The following is a 9854-nucleotide window of genomic DNA, read 5'->3' as shown; positions in this document are numbered from 1 at the left end:
TCAGTGTCAACTGGGTCATACGAGTTGTTTTCGTGTTATTTCTTAAGAGTTGACCCAGCATTTGTAAAACTATTGCAAGACATATACATTTCCAGAAAGGACAATCATTTCTGCGTTGAATAAGACCGAGATCGTGAAAATCGCTGCACAATTGATAAAGTAGTGACTGTTCAAATCGATGTACCCCGTTTTCGGATGATTTCGAGTTGGATTCCTTGTTATATATATTTGATAGTGATATTTTTTTCAGAAAAGTTAATTTTTCGTTATAATATGATTATTAATCATTCAAAATGATGTTTTCACTAATTAATATCATAGCCACACGCTAACCACCTGTGAACTAGGCTTCAGATTTAATAACAATTTTGCCCACTTTCAAATTGCATCTTTATGTATTGATTAACATGTATTTCATTTCAAGTTAAGAAGCAAAGTGTGTGGTTTAATTTCACATAATACGTTTACTTTATTGTATAAATAACCGACGTGTGTTAATAACCGACGTGTGCATATGTTAAGACAAAGTTGTTATTCATATTCAAACCAATATTTTATTAAGGTGTTAAATATATATATGAAAATTGAAACGCCGGACAAATTAATATGATAAAAATTCGTGTAATCCTCTGGAAGTCATTTATTTTAGGCAACTAACCGTTTGCTTTTAAACACTTATTAAGGACAATGCATACGACACAATATTAAACATCCAGCAATAATTAAAGCTGGGGTCACCACCTTGCGAACTTTTAATGCAAATGTTTGATGTCAAAGAGGTTGAAATGCATGGAATGCCTCACACTTAGTTTAGATTGTATCACTAAACAATAAGTGTTAATAAGCATTAATTTAAATGAAAAAGTGATGAAAGGAATATTATCTTGATTTTATTGTTATTATTTACTCGATAAATGGTTAAATATACACAAGAGCAACATAATTAAAATTGTCTGGGGAACTTTTAAGAAACTTTTAATATTGGTTTTATTTTAAAATACCGGCGGTTGTATTGACTGCATTCCTGAAGCTTCACTATTGCTTGAAGGTATTTTGAAATTGACGAAAGGCGTTCAGGTTACAGTGGATATTGTTGTTTTTCTAGAGGATTCGATAATGCGTATACCAAAACTAGCTGTGGAGATTTTTGCATCGTATTCAAAACAGGAAAGCGACAGTATAAATGGGGAAATCAAGAAGCTATCTATTTAAGAACAAAGCCGGCTTTCATGGGATTGTTTTCGATATCTAGCAAGGTTATCATATATACGTGTATATGCCTCAGTTGAGTTTACAAAAAATAGAAGTGGTCAATAATAACAATAATACCTTTCAGTTTCTGTGTTCGTAATAGTATTTTTGATTAATATTTATATTTCAAAGTTATTTATCAATCATTGAACGATTTAATTGTATTCCTTTACAATTGCACAATAGGGTGAATCACCGGTGTACGAACACGAAATATCGTGTTACAATCTTCAATCAGCCATGACATCTTTGCTCCTCGCCTTATGTTCAGCCGTTGTCTTCGTTGTTTTCACCGATGAGGTTGTAATATTCTGTGTTTGATGATAAGTTGTGGTTTTATATAAAGCGCTTTACGTTGCTCCAGACTTGAGCCAAGATTCACTAAAGTTATGTAATGTTAACGTTGCAGTGTATACACGATCTTCGTGATGTAGTGGCCTCCGCAAGATTTGAAACAAAATTTGTAGTTTACAATAATAGTTCGAAAACATGCTTTCGACATACAGACGGCGTATGGAAATGCGCGGAGCTGACCGACGCGTCATTAGCCAATACAATTCAAATGGTTTTTGAGGTTAACATTAATGTTGTCGTCATTACACATTGCTTTAGTTTATATGATTGTGTTTACTTTTATGACACGAAATACTTTGTGATGTTGTATCAAAGGGAAGATTAATAGAAATCTTCGAGAAGATCGCGATGTTAGTGGAGAAATTTGTCCTTCGAAGTAGAAAGACATTCACTTGTTGCCCTCACCTGGTAGAACAAAGTATACGCGGAATTCTAAAAAATGAATATATGATGAGGGAAATAGCTTCTGTCGATTGCAAGCAAGGTAAGTTAATGACAATAGTTTGATTAGTTCAAAATGAAGACAATGTATCTTTATTTTACTCAGGGTAGGGGAGAATAAAGTCCCTTCCTAATTCGTCAGTTCGCAAGATGAACAATGGATTATTGTGAACGCTTATAATTATCTTACTCCATTTCCGCCCGGTAATCATTATGCCTGTCCGATTCTTTGCCCTTAAATGGGCCTTTTCACGTTTTTTGGTAAATTCACAAAATAAAAAAAGTGTTTTCAGATTCGCATATTTTCGTTTTAGTTCTGATATTTGTGAGGAGACAATAATACTGAAAATTTACGATGCTCTGAAATAGCCATTATATGCATCTTTTGACGATTAAAAAACCTGAAAAATTATAAAGCATTGCAACGCGAAATGACTGAATATTTTGGAGAGTTCTGTTGTCGTTATATCTTTTTTTACTACGAGGATTGCTTATATAAAGTATAAAATACATCCATCTCTACTAGCACGGATGGCCGAGTGGTCTTAGTGGTAAGACTATTACTCCAGGACTCCAGGGGTCAGTGGTTCGAGCCCTGTTGAGGGTCACTTTTTTATATTTTTTTTTATTTTATTCTTGATTTTTTGTGCTGGATCTTGTTAGATTCAATGTTTACATTGATCAATATAAAGCATTTAATGACAAACTTCAATACATGCAAAATCTGTGAAAAGGTCCCTTTAATTACTCGCATGATATTTGTCAAAGAGAATTTTCGTCTAGTTTAGCCAAATTGTTTCTCCGCTCTTTTTTATTATCCCCTGTTATAGGCGGAGGGATATTGTTTTGGCGCTGTCCGTCCGTCCGTCTTTCCGTCCGTCCGTCCGGAGCCATATCATGGAAGTATGAAGATCGATACGGATTTCATGGTGACAAGATGTGTTTTTTTCACAGCTCATGGTAATCGATTTTTGCTAGCGATGTAAACGTCAATTCTCGCTTGGATGGTATATGGTTTATTATTTAGCTACATGTAATTTAACGCGTAAACATTGAAAATGCGGTTGGTTTGAAAAAGGGCTAAAGTTGAAATTATGCTAGAAGACTTGTAAAATGTTGTGATTGTGATCGTTCCGATCAAAGTGATCTGTGATGTGCTAATGAAAGTGATTGCAGGGGATTGCGAGTGTTTGCGAGTGTTTTGCGGGTGATGGACCTTTTAAAGTCATCAGATTACGTTATGCTGGTATTTTGCAATTACTCGATCTATTAACAGCTTAGAGTTCTTGGATTCTTGTGGTTGAATACAGTGTCGTGATAAATCGGGCTATATCTTAGGCTATAATCAACAGGTATGATCTCTTTCTTTAAACAGTTAAACGTAAAGCCCTTGTGACTTATCGATTTCTAGTAAATGTCGAATTAACTTGAGACCCGAGATCGCACCAGGAACAGCAAGCTAGCGCTTGGTTCTCCTGATAACGAACTCATATACGATCATAAGCGGCCTAATTATATCCAGACCATCATGGAGTCACCAACTGCACCATCACTTAGTGAGTCGACTTTATCTCTGTCTGAAGAAGCCATTCAGAAAATATCTGACACCTTGGTAGCGACATTTCGTACCCATAAAGAATCAATCGTCGAGAATGTGATGTCGAGCATTATTGCCATATTCATCTCTGAAGGCCACTATTTGTCTATTTGAAACGAAACTAGACGAATTTGCTTCTTTCTGTTCATTTGAAGTTCTTTAAGCGACTTTGGTCGAATTAAGCAATACGATCAAAAACTCGACCAGGAATTCAAAACAAAAGTTTAGAGTCGGCACATGAAATTAGGATCGGGTTGGTTAGTGGAAACAGACAACTTTTTTAGATTGCATGAAGAGAACATGTACCAGATGCGTAGGTCAAAGGTCAAGTTACCAATTCAAAGTTCGATTTTTTTTCCAACTATTCCGACTATTCATCATGTATTTGTTTTTTTCCATGTATATAATCATAAGTTTTTTAATATAATGGCACAACTATGTTTTAATGTTTTGCCTTGTGTATGCGTCCTGAGTGTTGATTAAAGATCATACTTCATGAAAGAAAGTCTCAAAATTTGATTTTGCTTGTTTGGACTTTGAGTAACTTAACACAAGGATTTGCGTTACGGGCAAATTTACACTCCCAATCGTTATCATTGAACATCCAAAAATTCAGTCAGTTATGGAAGTCTCAAAGCTTTCCTAAAACAAGTGTAAAGACTTCTAATATAGCCTTGGGATTCCGAGCAGGCTCTGTTAAAATTCCCAGTTAACAATTTATCGCAGAAAACTTCAAAAGGTCAAAGTCCGGTGAACTCAAGTATTTTTTTCGAAAGAAAATGATGCTCTCCTTTAAACAATTGTTTTTGTCACCAAGAGAATGTACGCATTATGATGGAGATGCATAGGCAAAAGAATCATACCAAACTTAAAGCAGATTCGTGCGCGTCGAAATTGATTTTACTGGTCTTATTGGTAATACACACATTTAAACCCATGTACTGTTATGACGTAGCATGTGCTTTATCGTCCATATAATTTAGTAATTATACTATTTTCATCTTTTTACAGACGATGATGTGGAGGAACAGATTGAATGCTTAAAGCAAAATATGATAATTGTCATAAAGGAACAAATCAGGTGTACGTTGGTGGAAACGTTATTTGCAAAATATGGTATTCCACAAGCAGTAGTGCTATCATTGCTTGGCGATGGGCACTTCGAGCTTGGCGAAAGATTGTCAAAGCAACATTGGGATCTAAATTTTTCTGATCGGAAGAATATTGACCTTTATATCAAAAACTTATCGAACCACAGCAAAACATATGTCCTTCAATTTAATTCTGCGAAACTAATTGAAGACGTGGAAAACTATATACAAGTTATAATATGTTTCATAGTTTTAAGATGTTATCGTTACTATATAAGATTATGTATGTGATATTGGTTGAATTTAGTGGTAAATAGATGTAGAAAGCTACATTCTGATTTGTTAAAAATGCTTACAAGATATTCATATTATTTGTAGGTTAAAGCCAGTTCCTCTCTCGATAGTAATTTCGAAAATACCAAGACTGAGTGGAGAGTTACAACGACATATACTCGGGTAAATATGATCATGTTACCATTTCTAAATTTTTTCAGAAATGTGCCACTTTTTAGGGACTCTTACTAAAGCGCGTATATAACCCAATGCTATACTTTTGGTTCAATATTAACATTCTGAATGTCACTGTACATAGAAGGTATTGTGTAAATGTGTCGTACATGAGCATTGTTATTATAACGATGAGTAACTTGAAAGTGAGAAGAGATTACACAAGTCGAAATAGACTTAGATTTTTTGTTTTGGAACTGTATAATACCGACATTATTTTGATGACAGATAAACTTTGTATAGGCAATACAGTTAAATGAACATTTTCACGTTTGTATATTTAACAGTCACGTGTTCTATGATAAAGAACAGCTCACGTGTAGTGCTATTTGTTTCCGTTTACCATTAATTTGTTGCTAGACACGTTCGTCATCTTGTTTTTGTTTCTTTGCTGTACACATTGATGCGTGTATTGTATTTTATTGACCTGGAACGAATTCATTACCAGAGGTGTCAGACTCTTTCATTTAGAATTATTCAACATTTTGTCAGTTTTAAGTCCGGATATGAATCACAGCCATTCGAAACGCGTTAGAGTGATAAAAATTTCGCGGCGGATATTGTTTTATACTTCGGAAACTCTCCTTGACTCTGTTGTTCCATTTCAAAAAATCTGATAATGGTTTATAATTGTCATTTCTTAAAGCTCGTGACATTTGTAATCTGTTTCATATCTTTATTTGTTATTTTTTTACGTTTCATTATTTTTCTTACTTCATACAATGCGATCAAAGCGACTCCGTTTTGATCGTATCATCAGCGCTTTTGTGTTAGAACCGATGTTGTTTTTAAGGTCGATGATCCGGATTTGTTTTTATTCCATCTGTGTATACTTTTTTACTAAGACACACTCGAAACAAATAAAGGTTTGATTAAAGGTATTAATTCAAAGCAAAAATTAAGGCCGATACGATTTAATACTTGTGTATTTTTACTAATAGTATTTGCCTTAAAAATCTTCAAAATGCACGTTGTCTGTTTTGAATTGGTCCATCGGGAGTTTTATTTGTACCTATACCCATATTGCTAACGTTGAATTCAATTTGAAAGAAAAATAACATCTAAACTTAAAGATTGAAAATTGAATGTTCAAAAGTGATAATAAAAACGAAAGTGGCCGTTTGATAGTTTTGTCCAGTATACATCGTTTTGCAGGATTCCGGACGTGAACGGCTGTGGTCATGTGAATGGCAAGCTTACAATTATGGTTAACAAACTCGACGAAGCCGATGAAAGATACATACAGTACCTGCTTAGAACGTAGAACTATTTTCATGGATACACAATACGCAAAATATAGTCAGTCGTGCAAGCCGGATCAGATATCAGGAATGGGCATCACCTCCAAGTGCAGAGTTTTGGCAACCCAACTTGCTTTAGTTTGGGTTGTTTCGTCCATCTCAATTTTCGAGATGGACTGGTAATTGATGACGTGTATGCTATATCTTGTGGTCACTGTATTTAAACATGTGGGGATGTGGTTGTAGCGAGCTATCGTGGGGTAATGCATGACTTTGGCAAAGTAGAAAATCTCTTGCTCCATAAAAGTCATTTTCTGGACGTCGTTGCTATAAAAATATTAAAAACTCTGTTAAGAAAATGCAATTTTAACGTGAAACAACGTGACTATATTGAAACAGTGGCAACTTTAAAATACTATCAAAGGAATAATTACGACAGGTTAGAGGTGTACAAACATGGCCATGGAAGTGGCTTCACTACTGGCATTGTTGTAAGCTCTGATACTGTTATAAAGACCATTGGTGAACAAGAACAAGATAATTACAATGCCAATGACTTTATGTGCCAGATACTCGTGGAACCTAAAACTGACGAAACACAAGGTTGGAAAGAATGTCGTGTTCACTTTAATATACACATATGTTCAATTGCTATATTTCACTGGAAAATAAAGATTGATATTAGAACTTTCATTTAATGATATTTAGTGCAATTCTTTCCACAAATTTCAAAGAGAAACAAGATTAATACAAGTTAACACTTATATATGTCACATGTGTGTTTGGTATCAGGTTCGCCGTTCTCCAAGCAGGGTGACAGCGGTTCCATTATTTGCGTGTACGGGCCCCCGACCGACAGTGTGGAAGTACTGGCGCTACTTTGTGGAACTTTTGTGGATCGCGAAACGCAAGCGTATATATGCACATACGGAAGTCACTTTGTGACGCATATAAAAGAGTTTGAACGGCATTTCAATGTGAATGTTATATTAGGTTAGAACATATGACATACTTTACAACTAAATATGTCTGAATAAATTAAAATACTTTTACGTTTCTAAAGAAAGTAGTAAGTTGTCTTTTAGAATCTTCGTCTGATGTGATTATAGTCAAGCTATTTGAGTGCAACGCAATTTGTAATACTGAATACTTTCATCACTTAGTGTATTGTGATTTTCTGATTCGGTGCCCTCTACGCTGACAGTTGTATATCCTGCTAGTTTGCGTTGACCAGCCTGTACAACTGATATATCTTGGTGCATTTCAGTGATAGAATGATTTTTTATTAATCTGTACAATGATGACTGACACATGTTTAAATTATCATACTCAATGGTTGTGTTTTATTTTCTCTAGCCTTTGACTTTATGTCTTGTTTATAATGTAACAACAAAGTATGTTTTATAGTAAGCGCAGTATTGCTTATGTCCAGTTTTGCAAAGTTATTTCATCTTTCAGCGTCTCAACATGGGCGGAATTTTCAAAGAGGATCTGCATTTGACGAAGTGATATAATTTGATAAACTTCGAAGATATGAATATGCTCAATAAAATATATATAACACGTTCATGATTGGATTTCATAACAGTCACAGTTAACCGTCACGTGTAAATGCATATGAGTGCATTTGGCTCAAAATTTGATTTTAAATAACTTCTTATACGAAAGGTATTTAGGATATACTGTTCTTAACAATCCTGAAAAATGGTAAGATGTTTGAATAGTACTGTTTTTATGTGTATGTCGATCCAGTTAAAATGTATATTGTTATATTAAATCAGTTACATGTATTTTGTACAACAATATTTTAGAATACAGCTCGAACAGGCTCTATCACAGCATTAATCATGCATGAAGCGCACCATCTGAAAAAAGATCATTGGTCTGCCGAGTTGCTTTTGGAATTCTTAAATAGGGAAAATGGGCCCAAGACACGCATGATTTAAACTGTACAATGATCTTTTTTAACCTTTTACCTTTGAGTATGGCATAACCTTAATGATGGCGAACGCCACGAATTATTACTATAAGATGTTCGTTACGCTAGAGGAATCTTATCGTCAGATGCCCACGTTCGACCCATTCCGCTCCTCTCCATTTATCGACCGTGGGACATGACGAGCTCCTTTCACCGTTTTAGGGTGTGTAAAATCCAGTAATTTTATTGGATCCCTCACGCTTTCATGCGGATTTTTTTTACCAATGATAAAACTCGTTCTATAGAGACATCGGGTATGGTGTCAAAATAGCGTCGTCCTTAGAAATGGAATTTCTTCGTGCATGCGAACACTTTAAAATTGACAATTTAGACGACTTTCAGAGTATAATTGTTCCCTTTATTAATTCTACAACAAAACACACTTATTTTCTATGGCGGCCGCCATCATCCAGGCTAAGCATAGACACTTCCAAAGTGAAGAGTATTATTTTTGTAAACTGCGATTTCATTGGTCTTCTGAAAGGTTTCAGTTGAGGTCAAAACGGCGTGTATTGCTTATATTGTCCCACGGCTAATGCCCCTTACAGAAACAGAATGTTTGCTGCAGCTTTGCGGCAACTTTGCGGCAAACATTTTTGTTTGCGGGAAGGTTTGCAAGAACTTTGCAGGACTTTGCGGCAAACCGCAAAGTCTCTGCAAAGTTGCCGCAAGTTGCAAGAACTTTGCGGCTAGCCGCAAAGTTTGCAAGAAGTTAGCAAGAAACTTTTTCAAAATATTAGTGTTTCAGGAACTTTGCAAGAAACTTTAATTTAAAATATTGAAATTGCAGAAATTTTGCAAGAAACTTTGATATAATATTGATGTTGAAGGAACTTTGCCAGAAACTCCGGATTTTATGACAAAATGTATATTCCTTACATGTCAATATACGAATATGAACTGAGTTTGATCCTATCAATATTACTGTTGTAAAAACTCTTAACATTGGCTTACTATAGTAATAGTAGTTTTATAGTAAAATGGGCACTCTTTCAACAAAATGCATCAGAGATTTGCCTACTCTTGTCTGATTTAAATGTGAGGTCATGATTGAAAACAATTGCGCAACATTACAAACAATAAAATATGTCAATGTACTAAATCTTATTTCAAATAAAGTAGCATTAAGACATGAATGCAGAAGCTCTGGTGATTAGTATGATAGCTCTCCTTTTTATTTGAATAGTACGTAAAATTAAATAAGGAAATAATATAAAAACATTAATTGTATGGTTAAGTATGTAGAATCCCTTCCTTATTTTGAAGTTATTCGAAAGACGACAAAAGCACTGACAAAGGATGCTGGACGTTCGACTTCAGGTGTTTGACGAATACTAATTTTTTGTCGCCTCCAGTCAATAGAATTATATAGGCCATCGCATCATAATGTGCAT

General features: G+C 34.8%; 1 long non-coding RNA gene across 1 annotated transcript; it reads left to right on the top strand.

The window, feature by feature from the left end:
* Positions 1–5157: 5157 nt before the first annotated feature.
* LOC127839035 (uncharacterized) lies at positions 5158–7613 on the top strand. Its single transcript, XR_008030122.1, has 3 exons — positions 5158–5190; positions 6397–7085; positions 7275–7613. It is a non-coding gene; the product is annotated as an uncharacterized LOC127839035 (long non-coding RNA).
* The last annotated feature ends 2241 nt before the right edge of the window (positions 7614–9854 follow it).

The sequence above is a fragment of the Dreissena polymorpha genome, chromosome 1 (genome assembly GCF_020536995.1).
Source record: "Dreissena polymorpha isolate Duluth1 chromosome 1, UMN_Dpol_1.0, whole genome shotgun sequence".
NCBI lineage: Eukaryota > Metazoa > Mollusca > Bivalvia > Myida > Dreissenidae > Dreissena > Dreissena polymorpha.
Note: the sequence above shows the minus strand (reverse complement) of the source record. Positions and strands in the feature narration are given on the sequence as shown.